Here is an 8,161-nt window from a genome sequence, read left to right as displayed (position 1 = left end):
TAATATATATTATATGATATTATATTATAGTTATTATACTCTATTATTATTGTTATTATTATTATTATTATTATTATTATTATTATATATTACATTATACCTGTCTGTGGATACTTCCTCTACCTCTTTTTTTTTACCATGGACTCTGGTGTGAAGAGGCAGACACTTGGCACTAATTAGGCCCCTGCTGTCTAAAGTAAAATCCTGACAGCTTTCAAACCTACGCCGATGGAAAGAGGACAAAAATTTCTACAAAAATATGATATTTTGGTGTAGATTTGAACAAGTTTGTGGCCGCTGTGCAGACTTTTTTACCCTTTTTGACACTGGTGTGTTCTGTTCTGCACTCTGCCTGATCATGTGACTCACTCTAGCTGCTTGCACATTCCCCTATACATACTATACCCATTATAAGCTCTCAGAGGGAGCAGAAACAACACTCAAACTTAAATTGTCATAGCTCAAAAATGGTAAAAGATAGCAAAATCATGTAAATACAAGATTTATAGATCCAAGTCTTGTGACTCGTTTAAACCCTGAAAAAAGTCTGTAACTCAAACTATGTCCGAGCGGCGTTACTTCAAACGGGTGTGGGTTTTTATGGATTTCTCCATTGGATTGAATGTGGATTTCTCTGTCTGCCTGCATTTTGGTCTGATTATGACACAGCTGCTCATGTATTAGCGCAGTACTCATGTCACTCACACACTAGGACATCCTGGGCCTTTCAAAATAAAAGCCCAAAACTCTTTCCAACTGAAAGCACCGAAAAATACCCTCACAAATGGTAAAAATGGATAAATTGTCTGCACTTCGATGACACAAACATCGTGGCGGACCGGCACCGGTGCGAGGGCCGACCAACGCTGCTTGCAGCTTTAATTAGGCCCTCGCCCTACATCGTAGAGAGGGCCTATTGTTTTTGTACCGTTTCTTTTTTAGGCCCTCGCCCTCCATCGGAGAGAGGGCCTATTGTTATTGTACCGTTTTTAGGCCCTCGCCCTCCATCGGAGAGAGGGCCTATTGTTATTGTACCGTTTTTAGGCCCTCGCCCTCCCAAAGGGAGAAGGGCCTATTGTTTCTGTACTGTTTTTTTTTTTTTTTTTATTATTACGCCTCTTTGACGCTTAATTTGACCCCCTGAACATGCTCAAAAACTCACCAAATTCGGCACGCACCTCCGGTCTGGCGAAAAATTCGATAAAATGGCAACTCGGACCCCAAAAGTGCAAAAATGGGCTCGCTAGCGCCACCTAGGCACAAAAAGGCACACGAAGGCGGCCGCTCCGGCCCACAGGAACGTGATAGAAAGACCAAACCAGCGCCGAAACGTAGGTCTCATCAAGGCCGAGATTTCACGCGCTCGCCCCCCCGACCTAAAATCAACAGGAAGTCCACAATTTGCCTTTCAAAGTAAAAGTCGGGCCCCGAAATTGCGCGTTGAACAAAATTTATCTCCTCCGAGGCCGTAAATCGTGGCGGCTTGAAACGCTAATACATGACAGAGGATACCGTGCTTAACAAAAGTTCTGAAGGAATTATTATTAATTTGAACCGTTTGGGATTTATAAGCCCTCGAAGTCGGCAACGCCGACTTCGAGGGCTTCGTTTTTTCCATGGAGTTTGGCGTGAAGAGGCGCACACTTGGCGCTAATGAGGCCCCTGGCATCTAAAGTAAACGTCGCACGGATTTGAAAATTATGCCACACGAAAGAGGACGAAAATTCCTACAAAAATATGAAATTAATTTTTAAATTGGAACAAGTTTGTGGCCGCTGTCAAGACTTTTCGACCATTTTGGACCCTGGTGTCCTCTCCTCTGCACTCTGCCTGGTCATGTGACTCACTCTAGGTAACGGACAGTTCCGCAATACACACCCATTATAAACCGTCAGCGGGAGCAGAGAAAACAGTCAAACTTAAACTGCCATAATTCAAAAACGGTATAAGATAGCAAAATAGTGTAAATACAAGAATTATAAGGCCGAGTCTTGTGCCTCGTTTAAACTTCGAATTACGTCTGTAACTGAAACGATGGCCGAGCGGCGTTACCTCAAACAGGTGTGGGTTTTTATCGATTTCTCCATTGGATTGAATGTGGATTTCTCTGTCTGCCTGTATTTTGGGCTGATCATGACACAGCTGCCAGTACTCATGTATTAGCGCAGTACTCATGACACTCACACACTAGGACATCCTGGGCCTTTCAAAATAAAAGCCCAAAACTCTTTCCAACTGAAAGCACAGAAAAATACCCTTACAAAAGGGAAAAATGGATGAATTGTCTGCACTTCAGTGACATCGTGGCGGACCGGCACCGGTGCGAGGGCCGACCAACGCTGCTTGCAGCTTTAATTAGGCCCTCGCCCTCCATCGGAGAGAGGGCCTATTGTTTTTGTACTGTTTCTTTTTTCTTTTTTTTCTTTTTCCTATTGTTACGTCTCTTTGAGCCTTAATTTGACCCCCTAAACATGCTCAAAAACTCACCAAATTTGGCACGCACCTCCGGCCTGGCGAAAAATTCGATAAAATGGAAAAACGGACATCCGAAGTGCAAAAATGGGCTCGCTAGCGCCACCTAGGCACAAAAAGGCACACGAAGGCGGCCGCTGCGGCCCACAGGAACGTGATAGAAAGACCAAACCAGCGCCGAAACGTAGGTCTCATCAAGGCCGAGATTTCACGCGCTCGCCCCCCAGACCTAAAATCAACAGGAAGTCCGCAATTTGCCTTTCAAAGTAAAAGTCGGGCCCCGAAATTGCGCGTTGAACAAAATTTATCTCCTCCGAGGCCGTAAATCGTGGCGGCTCAAAAAGCTAATAGATGACAGAGGACACAGTGTGTAACAAAAGTTGCTAAAGGTTTATCATTAATTCGAACCGTTTGGGATTTATAAGCCGTCGAAGTCGGCAACGCCGACTTCGAGGGCGTCGTTTTTCCCATGGAGTTTGGCGTGAAGAGGCGCACACTTGGCGCTAATTAGGCCCCTGGCGTCTAAAGTAAACGTCGCACGGCTTCGAAAATTATGCCACACGAAAGAGGACGAAAATTCCTACAAAAATATGAAATTAATTTTTAAATTGGAACAAGTTTGTGGCCGCTGTGAAGACTTTTTGACCATTTTGGACCCTGGTGTCCTCTCCTCTGCACTCTGCCCGGTCATGTGACTCACTCTAGGCAACGGACAGTTCCGCAATACACACCCATTATAAACCGTCAGCGGGAGCAGAGAAAACAGTCAAACTTAAACTGCCGTAATTCAAAAATGGTACAAGATAGCAAAATAGTGTAAATACGAGATTTATAGAGCCGAGTCTTGTGCCTCGTTTAAACTTCGAATTACGTCTGTAACTGAAACGATGTCCGAGCGGTGTTACCTCAAACAGGTGTGGGTTTTTATCGATTTCTCCATTGGATTGAATGTGGATTTCTCTGTCTGCCTGCATTTTGGTCTGATCATGACACAGCTGCCAGTACTCATGTATTAGCACAGTGCTCATGTCACTCACACACTAGGACATCCTGGGCCTTTCAAAATAAAAGCCCAAAACTCTTTCCAAATTAAAGCACCGAAAAATACCCTTACAAATGGGAAAAATGGATAAATTGTCTGCACTTCAATGACACAAACATCGTGGCGGACCGGCACCGGGGCGAGGGCCGACCAACGCTGCTTGCAGCTTTAATTAGGCCCTCGCCCTCCATCGGAGAGAGGGACTATTGTTTTTGTACCGTTTCTTTCTTATTATTATTATTACGCGTCATTCGGCCTTAATTTGACCCCCTAAACATGCTCAAAAACTCACCAAATTTGGCACGCACCCCAGGTCCGGTGAAAAATTCGATAAAATGGCAACTCGGACCCCCGAAGTGCAAAAATGGGCTCTCTAGCGCCACCTAGGCACACTAAATCGGCCGCTGCGGCCCACAGGAACGTGATAGAAAGACCAAACCAGCGCCGAAACGTAGGTCTCATCAAGGCCGAGATTTCACGCGCTCGCCCCCCCCACCTAAAATCAACAGGAAGTCCGCAATTTGCCTTTCAAAGTAAAAGTTGGGCCCCGAAATTGCGCGTTGAACAAAATTTATCTCCTCCGAGGCCGTAAATCGTGGCGGCTTGAATCGCTAATACATGACAGAGGATACCATGCTGAACAAAAGTTGCTAAAGGTTTATTATTCATTCGAACCGTTTGGGATTTATAAGCCCTCGAAGTCGGCAACGCCGACTTGGAGGGCGTCGTTTTTTCCATGGAGTTTGGCGTGAAGAGGCGCACACTTGGCGCTAATTAGGCCCCTGGCGTCTAAAGTAAACGTCGCACGGCTTCGAAAATTATGCCACACGAAAGAGGACGAAAATTCCTACAAAAATATGAAATTAATTTTTAAATTGGAACAACTTTGTGGCCGCTGTGAAGACTTTTCCAACATTTTGGACCCTGGCGTCCTCTCCTCTGCACTCTGCCCGCTCATGTGACTCACTCTAGCCAACTGACAGTTCCGCAATACACACCCATTATAAACCGTCAGCGGGAGCAGAGAAAACAGTCAAACTTAAACTGCCGTAATTCAAAAATGGTACAAGATAGCAAAATCATGTAAATACAAGATTTATAGAGCCGAGTCTTGTGACTCGTTTAAACTTTGAATTACGTCTGTAACTGAAACGATGTCCGAGCTGCGTTACCTCAAAAATCGGTGGGTTTGATCGATTTTTCCATTGGATTACATGGGGATTTCTCTGTCTGCCTGCATTTTGGTCTGATCGTGACACAGCTGCCAGTACTCATGTATTAGCGCAGTACTCATGTCACTCACACACTAGGACATCCTGGGCCTTTCAAAATAAAAGCCCAAAACTCTTTCCATTGAAAGCACCGAAAAATACCCTTACAAATGGGAAAAATGGATGAATTGTCTGAACAAACATCGTGGCGGACCGGCACCGGTGCGAGGGCCGACCAACGCTGCTTGCAGCTTTAATGTTGGTCTTGTTTTTGCTGGAATTACGTCTCTTTGACGCTTAATTTGACCCCCTAAACATGTTCAAAAACTCACCAAATTCGGCACGCACCTCCGGTCTGGCGAAAAATTCGATAAAATGGAAAAACGCACCCCCAAAGTGCAAAAATGGGCTCGCTAGCGCCACCTAGGCACACTAAATTGGCCGCAGCGGCCCACAGGAATGTGATAGAAAGACCAAACCAGTGCCGAAACGTAGGTCTCATCAAGGCAGAGATTTCACGCACTCACCCCCCCGACCTAAAACCAACAGGAAGTCCGCAATTTGCCCTTCAAAGTAAGAGTCACGCCCGAAATTTCGCGTTGCTCAAAAATTATCTCCTCCGAGACCGTAAATCCCAGCGGCTCAAAAAGCTAATACATGACAGAGGATACAGTGCTGAACAAAAGTTGTTCGGGATTTCGTCATTCCGGCCTTAGTTTTTAAATTAAAAGCCCTCAAAGTCGGCGTTGCTGCAACAAAAACGCCATTTTTTCCATGGAGTTTGGCGTGAAGAGGCGCACACTTGGCGCTAATTAGGCCCCTGGTGTCTAAAGTAAACGTCGCACGGCTTCGAAAATTATGCCACACGAAAGAGGACGAAAATTCCTACAAAAATATGAAATTAATTTTTAAATTGGAACAAGTTTGTGGCCGCTGTGAAGACTTTTCCAACATTTTGGACCCTGGTGTCCTCTCCTCTGCACTCTGCCCGGTCATGTGACTCACTCTAGGTAACGGACAGTTCCGCAATACACACCCATTATAAACCGTCAGCGGGAGCAGAGAAAACAGTCAAACTTAAACTGCCGTAATTCAAAAACGGTACAAGATAGCAAAATAGTGTAAATACGAGATTTATAGAGCCGAGTCTTGTGCCTCGTTTAAACTTTGAACTGCGTCTGTAACTGAAACGATGCCCGAGCGGCGTTACCTCAAAGAGAGGTGGGTTTGATCGATTTTTCCATTGGATTGCATGGGGATTTCTCTGTCTGCCTGCATTTTGGTCTGATCATGACACAGCTGCCAGTACTCATGTAATAGCGCAGTACTCATGTCACTCACACACTAGTACATCCTATGCCTTTCAAAATAAAAGCCCAAAACTCTTTCCAACTGAAAGCACCGAAAAATACCCTTACAAATGGGAAAAATGGATGAATTGTCTGCACTTCAGTGACATCGTGGCGGACCGGCACCGGTGCGAGGGCCGACCAACGCTGCTTGCAGCTTTAATTTTTTTTTTTTATTATTATTACGTCTCTTTGAGGCTTAATTTGACCCCCTAAACATGCTCAAAAACTCACCAAATTTGGCACGCACCTCAGGTCTGGCGAAAAATTCGATAAAATGGCAACTCGGACCCCCAAAGTGCAAAAATGGGCTCGCTAGCGCCACCTAGGCATAAAAAGGCACACAAAGGCGGCCGCTGCGGCCCACAGGAACGTCATAGAAAGACCAAACCAGCGCCGAAACGTAGGTCTCATCAAGGCCGAGATTTCACGCGCTCGCCCCCCCCGACCTAAAACCAACAGGAAGTCCGCAATTTGCCTTTCAAAGTAAAAGTCCGGCCCCGAAATTGCGCGTTGAACAAATTTATCTCCTCCGAGGCCGTAAATCGTGGCGGCTCAAAAAGCTAATACATGAAAGAGGACACAGTGCTGAACAAAAGTTGCTAAAGGTTTATCATTAATTTGAACCGTTTGGGATTTATGAGCCCTCGAAGTCGGCAACGCCGACTTCGAGGGCGTCGTTTTTTCCATGGAGTTTGGCGTGAAGAGGCGCACCCTTGGCGCTAATTAGGCACCTGCCGTCTAAAGTAAACGTCGCACGGCTTCGAAAATTATGCCACACGAAAGAGGACGAAAATTCCTACAAAAATATGAAATTAATTTTTAAATTGGAACAAGTTTGTGGCCTCTGTGAAGACTTTTCGACCATTTTGGACCCTGGTGTCCTCTCCTCTGCACTCTGCCCGGTCATGTGACTCACTCTAGGCAACGGACAGTTCCGCAATACACACCCATTATAAACCGTCAGCGGGAGCAGAGAAAACAGTCAAACTTAAACTGCCGTAATTCAAAAACGGTACAAGATAGCAAAATAGTGTAAATACAAGATTTATAGAGCCGAGTCTTGTGCCTCATTTAAATTTCGAATCACGTCTGTAACTCAAACGATGTCCGAGCAGCGTTACCTCAAAACGGGTGTGGGTTTGATCGATTTCTCCATTGGATTGAATGAGGATTTCTCTGTCTGCCTGCATTTCGGTCTGATCATGACACAGCTGCCAGTACTCATGTATTAGCGCAGTACTCATGTCACTCACACACTAGGACATCCTGGGCCTTTCAAAATAAAAGCCCAAAACTCGTTCCAACTAAAAGCACAGAAAAATACCCTTACTAATGGGAAAAAATGGATGAATTGTCTGCACTTCAAAACATCGTGGCGGACCGGCACCGGTGCGAGGGCCGACCAACGCTGCTTGCAGCTTTAATTTTTTTTTTTTATTATTATTACGTCTCTTTGAGGCTTAATTTGACCCCCTAAACATGCTCAAAAACTCACCAAATTTGGCACGCACCTCAGGTCTGGCGAAAAATTCGATAAAATGGCAACTCGGACCCCCAAAGTGCAAAAATGGGCTCGCTAGCGCCACCTAGGCATAAAAAGGCACACAAAGGCGGCCGCTGCGGCCCACAGGAACGTCATAGAAAGACCAAACCAGCGCCGAAACGTAGGTCTCATCAAGGCCGAGATTTCACGCGCTCGCCCCCCCGACCTAAAACCAACAGGAAGTCCGCAATTTGCCTTTCAAAGTAAAAGTCCGGCCCCGAAATTGCGCGTTGAACAAAATTTATCTCCTCCGAGGCCGTAAATCGTGGCGGCTCAAAAAGCTAATACATGAAAGAGGACACAGTGCTGAACAAAAGTTGCTAAAGGTTTATCATTAATTTGAACCGTTTGGGATTTATGAGCCCTCGAAGTCGGCAACGCCGACTTCGAGGGCGTCGTTTTTTCCATGGAGTTTGGCGTGAAGAGGCGCACCCTTGGCGCTAATTAGGCACCTGCCGTCTAAAGTAAACGTCGCACGGCTTCGAAAATTATGCCACACGAAAGAGGACGAAAATTCCTACAAAAATATGAAATTAATTTT

The sequence above is a fragment of the Myripristis murdjan genome, chromosome 14, assembly GCF_902150065.1.
Source record: "Myripristis murdjan chromosome 14, fMyrMur1.1, whole genome shotgun sequence".
Classification (NCBI taxonomy): domain Eukaryota; kingdom Metazoa; phylum Chordata; class Actinopteri; order Holocentriformes; family Holocentridae; genus Myripristis; species Myripristis murdjan.
The sequence above is the reverse complement of the archived record's forward strand: the minus strand, read 5'-3'. Positions refer to the sequence as shown.